We start from the raw sequence: 19,196 nt of genomic DNA on the forward strand, positions 1-19,196 counted from the left end.
AGCCAGCTGCAATGGATCATTGATCCACCAGGGGGTGCAGTGCGGTTCCACACTGGAGCTCATGTGAAATAAAGTGAGATACAGTATGCTGGATGTACAGCGGAACTTTGTTAAGATCCATATGTCACGGATATCATACTACTGTGCTAAATAAGAGACATGTAATAATTTACAAAACATCACCATGTTGTTATTTAACAAAATAATTTTGTTATTCGAAAAAAACGAACGGGAGGAAATGCAGCCCAGCTCTCGATTTTTAATCCTAATTTAATCATCATCTTCACCACGACCATTTATGTTTATGTTCGCCGAATTGACATGAAATCACTGACACATATGAATATACTGTATTCAACTTCATTAAAACGTTATTAACGTGCCTAAACTCAGTAATTCACCAACAATATTATATATTTTAATGGGGCTTCGTCGGTCGATCAGGATCCCAAAGTGAAGCGGAGGGATCCTCATCTGGATGAAGGGTGTTATTTTCCCCATAAGGAACAAGTCGCTGCAAATTATCCCGCTTATTACATGGCCACATTCTCAACAAAGTAACGACATGACTCCCAATATTAATTGAAATGCTTTTATGGATTTAGAAAATGTTTTTATTGATTTAAAAAATAGTTGTATGTATTGATTTAAATTGACATGCATCCGCTAAGAAAAATAGTCCGTTGTTACCGTTTTTTAAACAGTCTGAATGAAACGGCAGCTCTCAGCTTTGTATTTACACAACTAATGGCCCATCAACCACAGCTCTCTCCCCCCCTCCCCCCCCCCTGATCTTTCTTCTCCAGCAGCTAAATTAACAGTAGGTTACTCCGAGTGACCATAGACTGTATGTGACAAGCTTACAGTTAGTGACGTAACAACACCATAAAAGCTGGTGGGTTGAAAGCAATACGGGAGGTAAAAATAACTAGAATAATTGTGATTTATTTATTGTGGCTTTTATGTTTTTAGGTCTAAAATGTTATGTAATTCAGGCTTATAGTTCACCCTTCTCTAAAAGCCTTCAACAATGACAATATTCATTGTAATTTAATAAATCCTTCCAACACACATTGTAAAAAATAGCCTACTGTAAGTTAAGAAATCATTTCAATATGTACATCTTCTGATGTAACAACAATAACATTATAAATAGTAACATAGCTGAACATGGTATTGCACATTTAGCTTTGAGTGTTACTGACCTGAGATGTTTTTATTACATGAATTAGGTGACTGAGGCTTTTTAACATACAGGGATGCAAACTCATCAGGTATGAAAAAGGTGACAAGGATCCGAGCCCCCGGCTCCCCCACCCCACGGAATGACAGAGGATTTTAGCAGTCAGAACAACTAAAGCAGCAGTGTTAATAATAACAGAAACGCCAAAGAGTCACATCTAATAGAAATATATAAAAGCATTTATCTTAAATTGTGGAGCAGTCAGTTTATAATTTTGGCAGCACTGTTGAGCATTTTGAAAATGTATTTTCGTGCCTATGTGCAAGGCTTAGTCTTTCTATCTTTATAGCCACATGGTGTAAAGTAACTAAGTTCATAAACTCAACAAGTACTATACTTGGGCACAGTTTTGAGATACTTGTACTTTATTTAAGTATTTCAATGTTTTGCTACTTTGTTCTTCTACTCCACTACAGTTCAGAGGTACATGGTGTACTTTGACTCCACTACATGTATTTAATACCTTTAGTTACTTCACAGATCTGGATTAATTAAGTGAAATATAATCAAGTGTTAAATCAGACTTTAGTTCCACCTGGAGTAAATCCACAAACTACCCTGCAGTATACAAAGTCATTCAAACAAGCTGCACCTTTACCAGCTTTGAGAACACTTTCATGATCAATCATTATAAAACATATCATATCTATTATTCTGAAATGGACCAATCTGCATAATGACTACTTTTACTGTTACTACTTTCACTATATTTTGATGATAATACTTTTCGACTTTTACTTGAGGAACATTTTGAATGCAGGACTTTTAATGTAACAGAGTATTCCTACACTCTGGGACTATTACTTTTGCTCAAGTACAAGATCTGAGTACTTCTACTTTTACTCAAGTACAAGACCTGAGTACTTCTACTTTTGCTCGAGTACAAGATCTGTGTGCTTCTACTTTTACTCAAGTACAAGACCTGAGTGCTTCTACTTTTACTCAAGTACAAGATTTGAGTACTTCTACTTTTACTCTAGTACAAGATCTGTGTGCTTCTACTTTTACTCAAGTACAAGATTTGAGTACTTCTACTTTTACTCAAGTACAATATACTTATACCACCTCTGTTTATAGCCTATGAAAAAAACTATTATAAATAGAAGGCTAAAGCTAACGTTAGCAGATAGTGACAATGTATGCTAGCTAGCTAGCTCAACGATTCCTTAAATAATATTGCCACAGAAAAACTTTTCAGTTCACATCACGCTCTGCCGCTCCGACAGGGAGCTCTGCTCTGAACACCTGAACAGCCCGTTCTAACAGCTGTTCACCGGCGGTCCAGTCTGTGCCACAGTGACTCCGGACGCACAGTTAATATTAACGAACGCACCCGTAGGTAATGTAGCTGCTGAAGCTAGACCATCATCTCGGAGCAGCAGTATGGAATGCCATTTAAGCCAAAATTAAATAAATAAGTAAATACATCAATAATTAAATAAATACATATATATATAAATATGCCTATGAAATAAATTATGAAATAAATAAATGAGGCAATAATATGTAGCCTATACATGTACATTTAAATACACATTTATTTATTTCATGGGACTTTTATTTCATAATGAGACATTTATTTCAAGAGACTTTTATTTCATAATGACACATTTATTTATTTCAAGAGACTTGTATTTCATAATGACACATTTATTTATTTCAAGAGAATCGTATTTCATAATGACATATTTATTTATTTCAGATGACTTGTATTTCATAATGACGCATTTATTTATTTCAGGTGACTTGTATTTCATGATGAGACATTTCATGATGAGACATTTCCATTCCTTATATGCAAATGAACGGGGCGCGGTTAGCTCACAGATCCAGAGACCCAGACCAAAGCAACATCACCACAACATTGACACTAACTGGTTCTTATCTGGTCCGCCCAATGCTGCTCTTCTGAGAGCAACCGCTCTGACAGCTCTCTCTAGTCTCTACTGGGAAACAGCTAAAAGTCCTTCTGGAGGTAAGCAATGCAACACAATTACACCCAGTCTGAGAGTAAAATATTTCTCGAAGGTTCGTTTTGCTTTCTTACAACGTTAAGTTCATGTTAACGTAACCTTAAGTTTGCTAGGAGGATATTGTTACGAGCTAGCTGTCTTAGCTAACAACAGTTAGCAGCTAACGTTTTCTGCAGTTTGTGTTGTTCTGAAAAACGTGATGTAGTTATTTAAGGGTATGTTAAATTAACGTTATTTTACAAGTTGAAAGAGTTAAGTTGTGTTTAAAATCGTCAATGTAATGCACGTTAGAGGTTTTTAGTTTGACATGAAGTTAGCTAACGTTAGCTAACTCTACCAGGTTAGCATATTAAGCTGTACTTTCTGTGGCAGCTAGCTTAATACAAAGAGGGGTTTTGTGCTTCATTGCAAACTTTTCTTTGTTAATCTACCTGAAACTCTAGGGACAGTTTGTTTCTACTCAACTATACAGACCATTGTTGAGGAGATGCAAAACATACTGTACATGAGTTGGGTCCAACATATACCTTGAGTAATGTTACTTTGCTGCTAAAAATGAAACATCATTATCAGATGAGGACATCACCAAAGTGTGTGAGTCTGTCAGGGGATTTGATCTGTTCTCTGCATGTCGTACACACTGCTCTGGTATTACTTATCTTGTAAAATGTAAGTCTCGCTCTTGTCATCGTTCAGGCTTTGCATTTGAACTCCTATGACTGGTAACGGACTTGAAGGGAACGCCTTCCTGACATCCAGGAAAAAGGTGAGATTCTAATACATTTGAATGCCAAAAACAAGTTATTGTTTTAACTTTTTAAATATGATTGTTTTGGGGCATTTCAGTTTTATTGGACAGAGGCAGTAGAGATCTACTGGAAACAGTGGAGAGGGAGGAGATGATATGCAGCAAAAGGCCCAGCCGGATGGTTGCTGCTCCGTGTGGAACGTGTTCTATCAGGTAAAGCACTTTGGTACCCAGTTATTTATGGTATTGAGTTTGAATTTAGCCTTTGGAATGTAATTTCCAACAGTGCATTATAAAGACTGAAAGATGTAAAGCTTGACATGATTTCGTCTTTTACTTAAGAGGATGTTTGTCCTCCTGTGTTGTCTTATTTCCTTATCTTTCTTTCAGGTGTAACATCTACCAGTGGTACATGACAGAGACCTCCTCCACCTCTTTGCTGTCTTACTAGTCAATCCTTCTGATCAGGTCCTTTCCTAAATAGTGGTAAGTTGTACAGTTCAGTGTACGTTAATTTAGCAACTTAATGCTTTACCGCTGTTGAATAAACCCTATAATGCTAGTCATTTTATTAAAACTACGATTTTAAACTTTTTGATTCCAATTACAATAAGTTATAATTGTAAAACATATCTTAACATCCATCAGCAATCAATACAACAAATCATCCAACACTAAATAGAAGAAATCTGGACCTATTTCTTTTTATACAGCAGCATGTTTTGGGACTGCTCATTGATGTCATCAAGAGCCATTGAGTCTACCTTTTTGTAGTCGGCCTCTCAGAATGTTTATCATTTCTTTGTCTCTTAACATTCCTATAATTTTTTTATTTTTTATTGTTGACATTGTTTTGTTCTTTATTTTTGTTGTGAGAATCACTTTGCAATTATTGTGTAAGTGCTATATAAATAGTTATACTAATATTATTGTTGTTACCATCATTACTATTATTAATAAGGTCTTCTTTGTTTTCTTTATTTATCGCTGCAGAAAGGATCATGCCAGCCCACATCAAACACCTGATCAAGAGCTTGTGAACCTCACTGCTGCGGACACCTGTGTGATATTCGACTCTGACTGGAACCCTCAAAATGACCTGCAGGTACGATATATATATCTGCTCTGTCTGTCCTAAAGATAGTTCAATAGGGCTACAACAACAACAACAACAGTCTTTCCGTTTATTCCCTCGGTTCTTTAAGTGTATATTTTCCCATTTAATGCTTAAAAACTTTGCTCTTTTGACCCCTCTTTTAATTTTTTATTTCAGGCTCAAGCTCGGTGTCATCATTTTGGCCAGTCTAAGGCGGTGAAGGTGTACCGTCTGATCACTAGAAACTATGAGAGGGAAATGCTGGATAAAGCTAGTCTGAAGCTCGGGATGGACCGTGCTGTCCTGCAGAGCATGAGTGGGAACAAAGAAGGCAACAACAACGGGGTGAGAAAAAGAAAATCTGTCATATTTCTAGATGCCAAGTCATTTCTGGGTCAGTCGCTGTTGCAGTACGCTTAGTTTAATTTCAAAAAGAGTTTTCTAAATCCACTTGTGTAAATGTCTCTCTGCGTCGCCTTTAGCCGGTCCAGCAGTTCTCCAAGAAGGAGATCGAGGACCTCCTGAGGAAAGGAGCCTACGCCGCCATCATGGACGAGAACGACGAAGGCAATCGCTTCTGTTAGGAGGACATCGACCAGATCCTGCAGCGAAGAGCCACCATCACCAGGTATGTTCTTAGCAACACTAGCCACTTGCGCTTTGTGAGATACCAAGTACTTGGTTATTTGAAATGTAATAATTAAAACTAGGGATGGGTACCGAGCCCCAGTATTAACGGGGCCCGGGGCTGAATTATTAAAGACCGTGGTACCGTTAACGTCCAACGTTATCGATCTTTTTATCGGTACTGGAGACATTTAAAAAATAGATGTCATATGTATTATATCTACACAAACATTATATCGCAGTCTTACTGTCGCCAACTCCGTTTCTAATATGCAAAAAGACTACAAAGTGCGTCTATGATTTATTTTAGATCTTTCCAATCCAGACGAGAGATCTCTCTCCCCTGTCGGTGTGCGAGGAGGTGGGGCAGTTTACACACAGAACCTGCTACATGCATGCAACACACACACACACACGCACACGCACACGCACACGCACTCAAACAAACACATGGCGGAGAGAACTAAGCCCCCCGAGGGTAGTTATGTTACCCGTCTTGAGCATGGATGTATAATAAGAACTGGATACAGCGTGGGAGGCGGGGTCTCGTTCTTTCCTATGAGAGCTGCTCATTGGCGCATGAAGTCAAAATGGCCCAACTTTTGAGAGAGCGAAACGTCACAGATTACCCAGCATGCCTGGCTGTCAGAGCAGAAGAACCCGTTTGTGCGCTCACAGAGCATGCGCCCCTTAAGCCCCGCCCCCCCGAGCACACACTCTCGGCTCACTAGAATGAATGGAGAGAGAGAATAAATCTAGATTCGGCTTTTAGTGCATTTTACAACTTTAAGGACTTAATGATTCTAGGGCTATACAATAGTTCATACTGGGTAGTTTATTTAGTTTCAAAAAAATTATCCACCGATTTACAGACGTCTCTTTCCCAATGTTACTCAAGGGGAAAAAGTATTTCTGGGCCGGTGGACGTCACAGACTGATAAGGAAATTGTAGTACCGCCGTTTGGACACAACGAATATTTTCCTCAGAGTCCGGCGCACTTCCTGGGAGCTTGGTCTTGAGGTGGAAAATGCTTGTTGCCAAAAGTGCAATAAGAGTTTAGCATGTATGTATGTTAACTCAATGATACAAACATGGGTTAATGATTAGAGGTAACTGAGTTATTTATTTAGTTAAAGTTACAGCTATTCTGTTTGCAGTTCTATCATCACATAATTTAATACGATTTGTTAAAACATTGTTGTTTCTTATTTTCAGTTTGCTTCAAGCAGTGGCTGTACGAGAAAGACGTGGAGGACCAAGAAATGCTGTCCAGATTGGCAAAGACCGGAAGATACATAACAGAGAAGATAATGGATATTAACAAGAAAAATAATGTTTATAATTTCTTTGTTGCTGTTTACATTTTGAATTATATTTTTTATTTTTAAATCAAATGCATCTATTTTAGATGATATATTTATTTAGATGTACGTTTTTTTTGTAATATTATTGTATTAGGTATAATCTATTAAATAAAAATACTGTTATGAACACTATACAATGTCTTTATTTTGATAGTTACCAGAGTACATTGTATATTTAATACTAACATAAGCTGGTGATAGATAAATGCTGGTCTGCTGGTCTGCCAGCAGACACATATTTATAAAGAAAGAAAGAGAAGGGAGGAAATGATGATAGCTAGACTCAGAATAAATCACACAGCATTGAATGGTACGCTGCATGTCATGGGGAAAAGTAACAGTGACAAGTGTAGGAACTGTGGAGTTAAAGAAAATGTGGAACATCTATAAAGCTGAAAGAGAAAAACTAAAGGATAACGTTTTAGAGGCAGAGAGGGAATGGAGTGTGGTTGGTATTTTGGGAACAAAAGGTTTGCTGCTAAAGATCTGTACAACAAAAGATCTGTAGGACTGAAGGATTAATGGTCATCCACCTTTATGATTTCCCTTCAACGTCACCACACAACCATCTCTCTGTTCCCTGCTCTCGGCTTCCTTCCATCGTGTCGCTCTTCAATCCTTCATTTTCATATCCTTCAGTATGTGCATGCAAGTGTGCTTTTGCATGTAAAAGAAGGAGTAGAGAGGAATACACAGCTAAAGGAATGAGAGCAGCTCCAACAGTAACATGCTGCATCAGAATTTATTATTATTTACATTTTATTGCACAACATGTACTTTTACCGCTGATACTTAAAGTACATTTTTGTTGATAGTATGTCTGTACTTTGACTTGTAATTTACATTGTTGTAGGTACTTTTGCGTAAGTAATGGTTTTAAGTACTTCTTCCACCACTGCTGAAATCGTGCGAAGAAAATGTTGCCTGACCTAAGGTTCTGGGTTCAACATAACTCTGAGGGTTTGAACAGTTTCAAGATAAACTGCCAATGCCTGACTGAAAGGAACATGGGGGTTTGATAGGGCCACAAGATCTTGTTCACTCAATGGGCGCAGGAGCTGGATCTCAGGAACAAAGACATTAGATGCACAGGGGGTATGTGGTCCTTCCCAGTCCACACCATAATCCTCACCAACCTGACATACGAAAGGAATAAAGCCGTTCAGAATGTGTAATCAATTACAATGTGGGTCATTTTGCATGTATTTTAAATAAATAATTGAGCCAGGGAATAAGATGGCATACATTACATCATCTAAAAAACGTTGTTTACCTGTGAGAAATCTTGTCCCTCTCTGTTGTTTAGTAACCACAACTGTAAAGGTGAATGGTGGCTTGCAGTCCTCAGCCCATGGTGATTCCATGCCTCCTTGAAACACTGAAGATGATGCTGAATATGTGGCATGAAGCACCTGTGTAGTGCATACAGGTCAATCTCTTGGTCAGGATTGAGTAATCCTTGGGCCTCCAGCTGGATGAATATTGTGTAGAACAGATCAAGAACATTTTCATACACATCTCTCCAAAGGTGCTCAATTCTGTAAAAGAAAGAATGAAATACAGCCTTTATATTGTATTTTTGGCAGGTCACATTATTCAACAGTTAGCAGGATGGAAAAGTTGTACAAGGTTCTACTAGTAATGGCTGATTGACACTTATGTTCAGACTGGAGTGTGAACACAATGATGAGCGAAGTGAGAGCTGGATTTTAGGTAGTGACCAATGAACTTGTTATGAACTGCCAGTAAAACGCCCCGCTATCACCCCCTGCCCCGCCTGAATGTAAGTATTGTTTTGTGAGGGTGGACAGACATGCTTCTTCTCTCGGTTTCATTGTACTTTAATAATTTATATTTTTTAAATCCTCCATACCTTTGGTTATGAACACTCCGTCCAGTAATATGAGAGCTCCTGTTCTCCCCTTGTGTTTGGACCATGAAATGAGCAACCCTAACATTCTCACCCCCCTTGTCAGATCTGTAAGGGGAAAAAAGTACATTTATCTGAAGATGACTATCCAACATAATTGTACCTTCAAAAGAAAGGTCTTCTCTCGGAAAGCCTTCTTCAGGGTCTAAGCATACCCTGAAGAAGGCTGTTTGTGCCGTTCTGCGTGGGTTGTAACCCAGCTCTGTTTTAAGATTACCAAAGAGCACCTTCATTACACTTGTTTGAAATTCCGAACACTCATTTTCTTTTTGATAATTGTACCTGTGTTACAAATGCTATTAAAATACATTTTAGTCAAATAAGTCTCATTGTACTTCATTTATTAGACATTTGTAGGACATTACATACCGAGTTCGAGATGGCACGCCATATTGGCCAACAGCAGACAAGAAGCCTTCAAGAACAGTTGTAGCTCTGTTGTTGGTGGCACTACTTAAGTACACAATTAGCCTGGAGAATCCATCAATGCCACCATGAACAACAATCCTCCATCTGTGTGAAATATAACAGGATTAATTGGTTATTGAATTGGGGCCTCATGTCCAAATCACAGTTGATAAAGGCACATCTTGTTCATTAAGCTATGTTAGGAATAGGGTTTGGAGGGGTATGGTTGTGGCAGGTTGGGTGATAACGTTGGATATTGCAATAGCAACATGTCCTGCAATATCACAAAACATTATTGCCATTGCAATATCCAACATTATCGTACATTGCATGTTAACCTTCTTTAAGTTAAAAAAAGTTGTACATAAATAAGCAAATTCAATGGTTTAATTTACTTTACCAAGGCAAGCAGATTTGTCAGCTGGGTGAACAACATTTATATTTTAAAGTACCTTTTTCCAACATCTAACCTCTCATCTCTACTAAAGATGGAATCACACAAGGTGCTAAATGATGGTTTCCGGTAGGCTAATCTCCGTAAAAGGACTTTGCCAATGGGTCCTGAGATTGTTAGTAGGCTAAAACTGATTTGACCACCTCAGGTGCTAATACAGTGCCCTAACAGAGTAAATATGAAGAGGAAACATGTGATTTCATGTGAACATGTGAACATATGATTTCATGGTACTGTTTGGAATTGAGACATATTCTAGATCATGTTCATACCTTTGAAAATGCTTATAAATAATTTTGTATGTCAAAGCTTACACACATTTGTTAAAATACATCATGGATGTCCCAACTAAGGGTCAGTGTGGGTGCATTTCAACCAAGCAGAGAAACACCCGATTCCAGTGCACCAACTAGTTGTGAGTTCATGTGTCACTGCTTTGTTGGAACACATTCACACCAACCCTTTGCGGATAAAATTGGACACCACTGACATTATGGTACTATCAGAAGAGCTCATATTTAGCTAGGATGTATGTGGTAGAGGGCTTGCCCCCATGCAAGGACTGTACCTTTAGTAGCATCTAATTGTGTTTTTGTTTGAAATTCAAACTCAATTATTATCTAATGAGTAGACAAGGAGTTCAATTCATATCCTCAACTAACTAACATACAGAACCCTCATTGTTATATTTTGTATTAAAAAAGGATAAAGGCATCTTTAAGTATTAATGACCTGGCCGTATATCTTTTAATGTTACTTTTTCCTCAGCCTTCAAATTGGTCTCACACTCAATACTTCCAAGGGTGCAATGTCTGTAGATAGGCCTACTTATTTCAGCAATCACACCTTCACCTCTGTTTTCTCACATGATGTTACTATTTAGTGATTTCAGGTGGTGTGGTACAGGCTTGGAACAAAGAACTGCAGGACTGCAGAACTTGAGTACAGGAGTTCAAGAACAGTGGCCTACTAGATTATGATGGACACAGCTCAAAAAGCAGCAGGAAAAACTGACCTGATCAGCTTGTGATTACCGTCTATATGCCATAGACTATTTGGTGCAGGAACATTGTACTGACGACGCCTTGTAGTCTGGAGGGTTAACCTTCGCATCAAGATTGCTCCTGGATCCACTCTCTCCACTCCTTACTTAATGCCCTGATTGAAAAAGGAGATTTATTTGTTTATTCAAATTGGCGACTGGCTAAACCCACGTCATTTGGAATTGGGTTGAACATTGAGGTTAAACAAAAACTGTTAATTTTTACTTTGAATGTGTATGTCTCTGGACCGTAGATGTCCCAGCATCATTTTATATCCAGCATTCGGATTAGTGCGCTGAATCTCCATCACCAAGGCATCTACATCGTCATCGTTAATTGAAGAGTATAGGTCTGATTTTCTACAGTAGAAAAACATAAAACATATATATGTGTAATGTCACTTCAATTATATATTTATTACATAAGCGACAGCAACGTTAGTTAGGTGTAACAGTTAGCATGAACACAACTCCAGTTATCTTAACATTAATTTATACAGTGGCTGCAACTTCACGTGTATCAGGAAACATCTCTGACTTTAGTCATTTTTGATGAATAAACAAAAACCGCAATTTCACGATACAAACAGATTTCGGTGTAACAATAGTCATATCTGACAGAGCAGCTGTTAATAATAACTGACCCAACTTGTGTGCAACGTCAACATAAACGTTTTGGCTAACGTTGATGAACATCCACCAGTCTAACATATATACTCCATTTCAAACATCTCTTCGTATCATATTGCTACACAATACTAAATAATTGTTTGTCAATCATGTTTTAATTTTGTTAACTGTATTATACACGTTTTTGCCCACCAGTGTCGTCCATAGAAATAAAATAGGAGTAGAACGGACATTCCCATTCAAATCAACGTAGCAGGATAATGGATGTATTATATTTTAAGATAATGCAGGATGGTCAGAGCGGCGGCCATTTGTATGTGTACCGTTGCCATAGTGACAGTTGTAGCGGGCTGACCATATAAATAGAATATGAGTATAGTAGTATACTCGTATTCTATTTCTATGGGCTCGTTATTTGTATGACGTTAGCTAGATAGAGCAATAATTTGATTTTACGTTAGCTCAAGTAATTCACCTTACGCCTTCTTCGACCGATCTCCTCTGAATTGTGCGGGATGACATGCCCAAACAGATCCGCGATTTCTCGTTGTGATAGACCGGACAGCACATAGGTAGCGAGCATATCGCATGGAATATCCAGAGGCGGGCGTCCTGCACCTGTGCTTGAACCAACTTCTTGGACATCTTCCACACGAACACGGTGCTCAATCAGTGTCAAAGTATTTACAACTTCGTCATCCGTGTCGATATCTCGAAGAGCGCTTATCCGCCCGAGTACTTCGATAAAGTCTTCAATATGGGCCAACACAGTATCTGTTGGTAAACCGTGTTGATCAATTTGATCTGCTAAGGATAGCATAGCATCTTGGAGCCCACCGACGTCTTCCATGTTGTCTGCCCCGCCTTATTTTCATTTAGTAGTTATTATATAGTTTATAAAACATTTTGTAAGTCCTTCTCCTCCTTTTTCTTCCTCTTCTCGAGTAGTCAGTGTTGTGGTGCTGTTGCTTTGGTCTGGGTCTCTGGATCTGTGAGCTAACCACGCCCCGTTCATTTGCATATAAGGAATGGAAATGTCTCATCATGAAATGTCTCATCATGAAATACAAGTCACCTGAAATAAATAAATGCGTCATTATGAAATACAAGTCATCTGAAATAAATAAATATGTCATTATGAAATACGATTCTCTTGAAATAAATAAATGTGTCATTATGAAATACAAGTCTCTTGAAATAAATAAATGTGTCACTATGAAATAAAAGTCTCTTGAAATAAATGTCTCATTATGAAATAAAAGTCCCATGAAATAAATAAATGTGTATTTAAATGTACATCTATACATATTTATTGCCTCATTTATTTATTTCATAATTTATTTCATAGGCATATTTATATATATATGTATTTATTTAATTATTGATGTATTTATTTATTTATTTAATTTTGGCTTAAATGGCATTCCATACGGCAGAGCCTTATTATACATCCATGAGCAGAGCCGACAGGCAGGAAGACTCGAGCACACAGCTCGTACTTCATTATAATATATAAAAAAAGAACACCATGCGTGTCATGATGGCACATAACAGCTCACGGCCGCAGATTACTCCGGGTCCCAGCCCCCCCATACCCCAAAAATATTTGTATTGCAGATCTACATGAATCACACAAACGACTTATTTTGGATTCAAAACGGCAAATTTTGCCGAAAGGTGACAAGTTTGCATCACTGAACATAGACAGAGCACAACCGAAACAAAACATCTGAAACGATGTAACAACATAATACACTTGTGGGGAAGCTTGGGATGTGAGGAGTGAGGGACACGGCTTACAACGGGCGTGTCGCCTGGCAGGACAGGAGAGTGTGTGCACCAGTCTGCCTTGATCTATGAATTCATGTCCGTGACACTCACTGCTGCCCACAGCTGTTTTATAGAAGGAAATTCCTTCACTTAATGAAAGTTTTTTAACCACACACACCTCTACACACACATGACGGTTGTTATTTTCCCCATAAGGAACAAGTCGCTGCAAATTATCCCGCTTATTACACGGCCACATTCTCAACAAAGTAACGACATGACTCCCAATATTAATTGAAATGCTTTTATGGATTTAGAAAATGTTTTTATTGATTTAAAAAATAGTTGTATGTCTTGATTTAAAAAATAGTTGTATGTATTGATTTAAATTGACATGCATCCGCTAAGAAAAATAGTCCGTTGTTACAGTTTTTTAAACAGTCTGAATGAAACGTCAGCTCTCAGCTCTGTATTTACACAACTAATGGCCCATCAACCACAGCTCTCTCCCCCCCTTCCCCCTTGATCTTTCTTCTCCAGCAGCTAAATTAACGGTAGGTTACTCTGAGTGACAAGCTTAGTTAGACAGTTAGACACAACACTGTCATTGCAAGTGACCCTCAGTTAGTTGACTTTTATGTTCAACTGCTAAATTCGTTACTGATAAAAAAGGGCTTCTACTGTACCTAATTACCTTAACACTAGAACCGCCAGAGGTTTTTGTATAGGTCTACCTAAACCCGTCAAATCCCGCTATTAGAATGCAATTTACATAGGGTAACACACTTTCAGGAAAAGTCACGGACTGGGAGACTTTAATATTTTATTGAAAAAAAGTTACATTGCACACACACAACACACATCACACAAATTGACCCGATTGGCGGTTCTAGTGTTAAATAAACTCACTAATTAATTAAACCAGTTCAATACGCATTATTCGTATTCTTATCATTCTTTATGAGCGCAGAAATAGTCTTAAAATCAGATCTGTTTTTTAAATGAAATCTGACTTATGACGGAGTTTCTTTTCCTCCGCTTAGTAATATGCTTAAATTCAGCGGGTTGTCTCGTTAGCTCTGATCACCTATGATAAATACGCCACACCTAATCGCTGGCCATTCAGCCACAGACACTGTTCGAAATGGGGGGGAGCTAGGGGGAGCTTGGCTCCCCCGAAGAGGGAGGGAGCTCCCTTGATGGCTGACTTTGAGATAAATAGGGGGAGCCCAAAACAATCGTGCATATTTGTGTCACACAGATTAGAAAGGTTGAGTTTCTGTAAATAACAGTTCTTGAAATAAATAATAGTTATTGTTCATTACAGTTTCTGAATATTTGTTTTATATTTGTGAATATGTCTGGGTGTTGCCATCTGTACGTGGCGGCGCTGCATTCTTACTTACGTTGCTATGGTTATGGCGGTGATGCCGGCGTGGTATTTGAAATGTTCATATTGATATTTTTTTAACTCTGGCTGTGTAATAAAAAAATATGGCAAAACGAAAACAGCCAAGCGTCACAGCTTTGGATTCACAAGCAAAGAAGCAAAGGAGTCTAAAAATGACAACGTGAACGGAAAACAACTTTTAGTTGGCCGGCTGTAAGCGGCGTTAGGGTCGAGTTTGACAGCTCCAGACCGACGGAGAGGCCTGCCGATGCGGAGCCTGAAGAGGCTTCAACAACGGCCACATCCGCCGGCATAGTGACACCGTCTGTATTAGTAGAAGAGTGTTTTTATAGCAATTGATCGCATCCGCGCTGCTGCGCCAGTCAACAGAGCGTGCGTGTGACATATTTAGTAGCAGGATGTGCTCTGAAAAATAGGGCTCCCCGAAAGCAAATGGGTAATTCGAAAACTGACACAGCTCCCTCTATACAAATCAAACTGTAGACGGTGTGAAAGCACCTATTGTTTTAAATAATGGTCGGAATGTGACCTGTGAGCCTTCTGAATTACCGTGGGACAGCACATTCTAAACTAAAATGTTCAATCAATAAAGTAACATCTTATCTTATCTTAATAATATCTTCATATTAATAATAATAAATCCTACAGTATGTGTCCGAAAGGGAGCAGGAGGAAGCAAACACAAAAATATACTGCATATTAAAGCAAACGATTGTAAAGGTTAAAGTATGAGCATAACAAATAAAGAAGTGTATTTTAAACATTTACTTTATGATTATTTAATATATAAAGACTATATATTATTGAATTACAAGATTAGATATACTTAGTTGATCTAAAATATTGATGTGTTCAAATGCTCTTCAAAACACAACTGAAAGTCCATGAAACTTGTCTTTCTGTATTTGTGAATGAAGCGCCATCTCCTGGTTAAAACCTGAAATTGAAAATCTGGCAACGCCCTCTTGGAAAATAGTGGGAGGGCTTAACATTCCTCTATACTGGTCTTTGGCAGGTCTTTGGCAGGAAGCTGTAAGCTGGAGTCCGAAATTCAGTGCTACATCTGTATGCACATATCTATATTGTCATATGGATGGAATAACACTTAGAAAACCAAAGACAGACATACAGAAGAACGGACCGACTATCACTGCCCGTCCCTGAAACTCCTGTTAGTGTTTGTATGTGTTTCTTTCTACTGTGTGTCTCTCTCTCTGCCTGCTGGTCTGCTCTACACGGCTGGGAGCAATCTCCAATCAACCACACCTGCAACATGCTCGTCAGCCACACTATGAAAGCCTGCAGCCTGCACTCATTCCCTGCCGGATTGTTGCCGTGAATGGTTTGTTGCGTGCCGCGCTAGCTTTTTACCAGCATATTCTTTGACAACTTATCCTGCTTTTGCCTCACACTGATTTGTGTGTCTCTCCCAGGAGGAATCCAAGGTAGTGATGGCAAAATGAAGCTTTGAATGAAGCGTCGAACCACTTGGACAATTGTGTCGGAAATAGGTTCATTTCTCGAAGCTTCAGTTACAGCGACCTCTCCTGGCGAAGTGCAAGGCTGCAGTGGGTTTAACGTATCTCTGCCTTGAAAAATATTCGATGCACGCAGCACATATGAACATCATGTTCTATTTGCAATTAAAGATTGATAATTGTGTGTATTGGGTTATTGAGAAGAGATTAGAGAGTGCTAGACATTTTTTTGGGTGGAGAGGGCCTTTTATCAGTCATTAAAGTATTAAAGTTGAAAAGCAATGATTCAAAGTTTAACTCTTCCAGGCTTTGAACCAGCTGCGCGGAGGACATCGCTGCATCCTGGCCACCGGCTCTATCCACTGGACTATCTATTCCTTAGACCGATGAAGTGTTTTTATATTACTGATTTTCTTTTTGTTCACAACTTCTCCACATTTCGAAGTGTTTCACGAGCCAGAACGACCTATTTTTCTTCCTGGCTTGCTTTATAATTATCCAATTCAAATGCAATGCCAACAACAACAATTCAACAGCAACAACGCAAACTACGACAACAACCCACACATTGTTTCGAGCGGTTATAAAGTGTTGAAGCGCTCAAATTTGAAACTGTTTCAACCTGTCACCTGTCAGGATCGAGACGAGGCAGTGCATTGAATCCCCAGATTGGACCGCGAACCAGTCAAGTGATTTATTCAGGAAATGAAGCAATTGCTGTTTCGACCGTCACATGTCACGTGATTTGAAGAAGTCGAACCACTTGGACAATTGTGTTGGAAATAGACAAATAAATATGTATATATATATATATAGAACTATAAATAAATATAAATATGTGTATATATATGTAGAACTATAAATAAATATAAATATGTATATATATATATATATAAAACTATAAATAAATATAAATGTGTATATATATATATAAAACTATAAATAAATATAAATATGTGTATATAGAACTATAAATAAATATAAATATGTATATATATATATATATATATATATAAATATATATATAAACTGTATGTATCATGAATATCATTTACAAATAAAGATGGATGAATGCGTGTATTGTGTTATTGAGGAGAGGGTTCTGGCAAAATATGGCATAGGTTATGGTGTGCTTGTGTAACTTTGGCAGGGGGTGTTCATGTGGGATGGGGAACACTCAAAGATTTTGATTCAGGAACATCATTTTTTCAACAGTTTTTGGATTGAGCCGATTTCTTTTCTTGCTTACAATTTCCCCGCATTTTGAAAACACTCGCTCAGATGGAACTGATGATGCTGGCATGCATAAAAATTGTTTCGCCAGTTTGAACGGATTGGGATACACATTTTGATGGTCCACCAAGTATGCCAGTGGTTCTTTCGATCTTTCCAGCGGTGGATCAGTCATGTACCGCTGCACCTCCACTGTAGCATCTGCTGTGGCATTCCTTGCCGTCCTCGCTTCAGAAGCATCTCTGTCCAGAGTTTCCCAAAGGTTAAGACCTGAAAGACAAACATGACTCTAATCATCAGTACTGAAAGGTTTTAATGTGTATCCTTTTTTACTTGTACTTATTTTGTCCTGCATTTTATCAATTAACTATTTACAACATTACCTGTGGATGATGGATTGTCAACATTTGCTGGTGCCGGTTGAGCTGATGTGGAGGGCTGTTCTTCTGTGGGTGTGTCAGGCAGCACTCCCAAAAGCACTGTGGCCAGCTTCGCAGAGTCATCCACATAATGGCAGGTCACTGCTAGATATGCGTCCATATTAATGGAGGTCCACATATCAGCAGTCAGGCTCACAGCCTCTACCCTCTGCATGACAGCCTTGGCCTTCGTCTTCTCCTCCTCATAGCGCTTGACCACCATCTCCTTTTGAACCCGTCTGGATGGAAGAGTGTATCTAGGATCAAGCAAGGCCACAAGCTCCTTGAAGCCACAGTCATCCACAATGGAAAAAGGCTGCAAGTCTTTCACCACCATATTCGCAAGAGCCCCATCCAGCTCTCGCTTCCGGTCCACTAAAACAAAGAAATAAAGACATAAAGAATAAAAACAAAACCAACAAAAGCATATAAGAATTTATGTGAAATTGCACTCAAAGGAAGCAGACTTGTGAGCAGTCTATGCTTGTGAGTCATGGAATACAGTCATAGCATATTGTGTTAGTGTTACTAGTTAATAATAATATAATACATACCATGTATGTTCCCCTGGTTCACAGCAGCTCCATGTTTGGCACTGAAGTGCCTAATCATGGAGGAAGTATTCCCATGATACTTCAGTTCAGTTGAACACACCACGCACTGAATCTGTAGAGAAAGGCATTTGTAAATAAAAACGCAATTTCAGTCTATAAAGCTATAGCCTAATGGCTACATTGATCATATACATAATTGTACTTTAATGCTACTTAATATAGATTTGAGATAAACCATAGCTATAATACTGTAGTTGTCCAACCTTATCATGCGCAATCAGATTGAAGTGATCCCACATCTCAGAACGACCTCTCTTCCTGGCTGGCTCCATAATGATCCAAACGCAATACTAACAACTCAACAGCAACAAGGCAAACTACAACGACAATCCCACAGATTGCCAAATTGTGCATTTTTTTTTGAGCGGTTATAAAGTGTCACTTACTAAGTGACGCTCAAATTCAAACAGTTTCAACCAGTCAGAATCGAGACGAGGCAGTGCATTGAATCACCTGATTGGACGGCGAACCAGTGAGTTGATTCATTCAGGAAATGAATTAGTTGCTGGTTCGGAAGTCACATGTCACATGATTTGAAGCAGTTGCTGCTTCGGACGTCACATGTCACGTGATTTGAAGCAAGCTTCGAAGCACTGCTTCTATGGAATTGGAAGTCCAGGGTTGAAGGTCCGTTCGAAGCTTCAGTGTCAAACTGCCATCACTAATCCAAGGCCTTCCACACTCCCAAGACCAGCCAGGCCTCTCTACCCACCCTGGAACAACTGTTTCCCACTGCCGCCATAACCAACCTCCAC

At 38.7% G+C, this 19,196-nt stretch overlaps 2 long non-coding RNA genes across 6 annotated transcripts; one reads left to right on the forward strand and one right to left on the reverse strand.

Annotated features, from left to right (window-relative positions):
* The first annotated feature begins 2,851 nt into the window (after positions 1-2,851).
* Positions 2,852-7,537, forward strand: LOC307034730. Of its 4 annotated transcripts, none has more exons than XR_013806975.1 (8): positions 2,854-3,218; positions 3,913-3,982; positions 4,063-4,177; positions 4,355-4,450; positions 4,958-5,069; positions 5,238-5,405; positions 5,543-5,688; positions 6,904-7,537. It is a non-coding gene; the product is annotated as an uncharacterized lncRNA (long non-coding RNA). The 4 variants fall into 4 exon arrangements; XR_013806976.1 differs by having other exon boundaries at positions 4,076-4,177; XR_013806974.1 differs by having other exon boundaries at positions 2,852-3,218; positions 3,913-4,177.
* A 147-nt stretch (positions 7,538-7,684) lies between these two features.
* On the reverse strand, positions 7,685-10,993 carry LOC307034731. Of its 2 annotated transcripts, none has more exons than XR_013806978.1 (4): positions 10,860-10,993; positions 8,926-9,495; positions 8,326-8,523; positions 7,685-8,188 (listed from the first exon to the last, which is right to left on the reverse strand). It is a non-coding gene; the product is annotated as an uncharacterized lncRNA (long non-coding RNA). The 2 variants fall into 2 exon arrangements; XR_013806979.1 differs by having other exon boundaries at positions 8,326-8,590.
* Positions 10,994-19,196: the final 8,203 nt, after the last annotated feature.

The sequence above is a fragment of the Notothenia rossii genome (assembly GCF_949606895.1).
Source record: "Notothenia rossii genome assembly, chromosome: 4".
NCBI classification, from domain to species: Eukaryota; Metazoa; Chordata; class Actinopteri; order Perciformes; family Nototheniidae; genus Notothenia; species Notothenia rossii.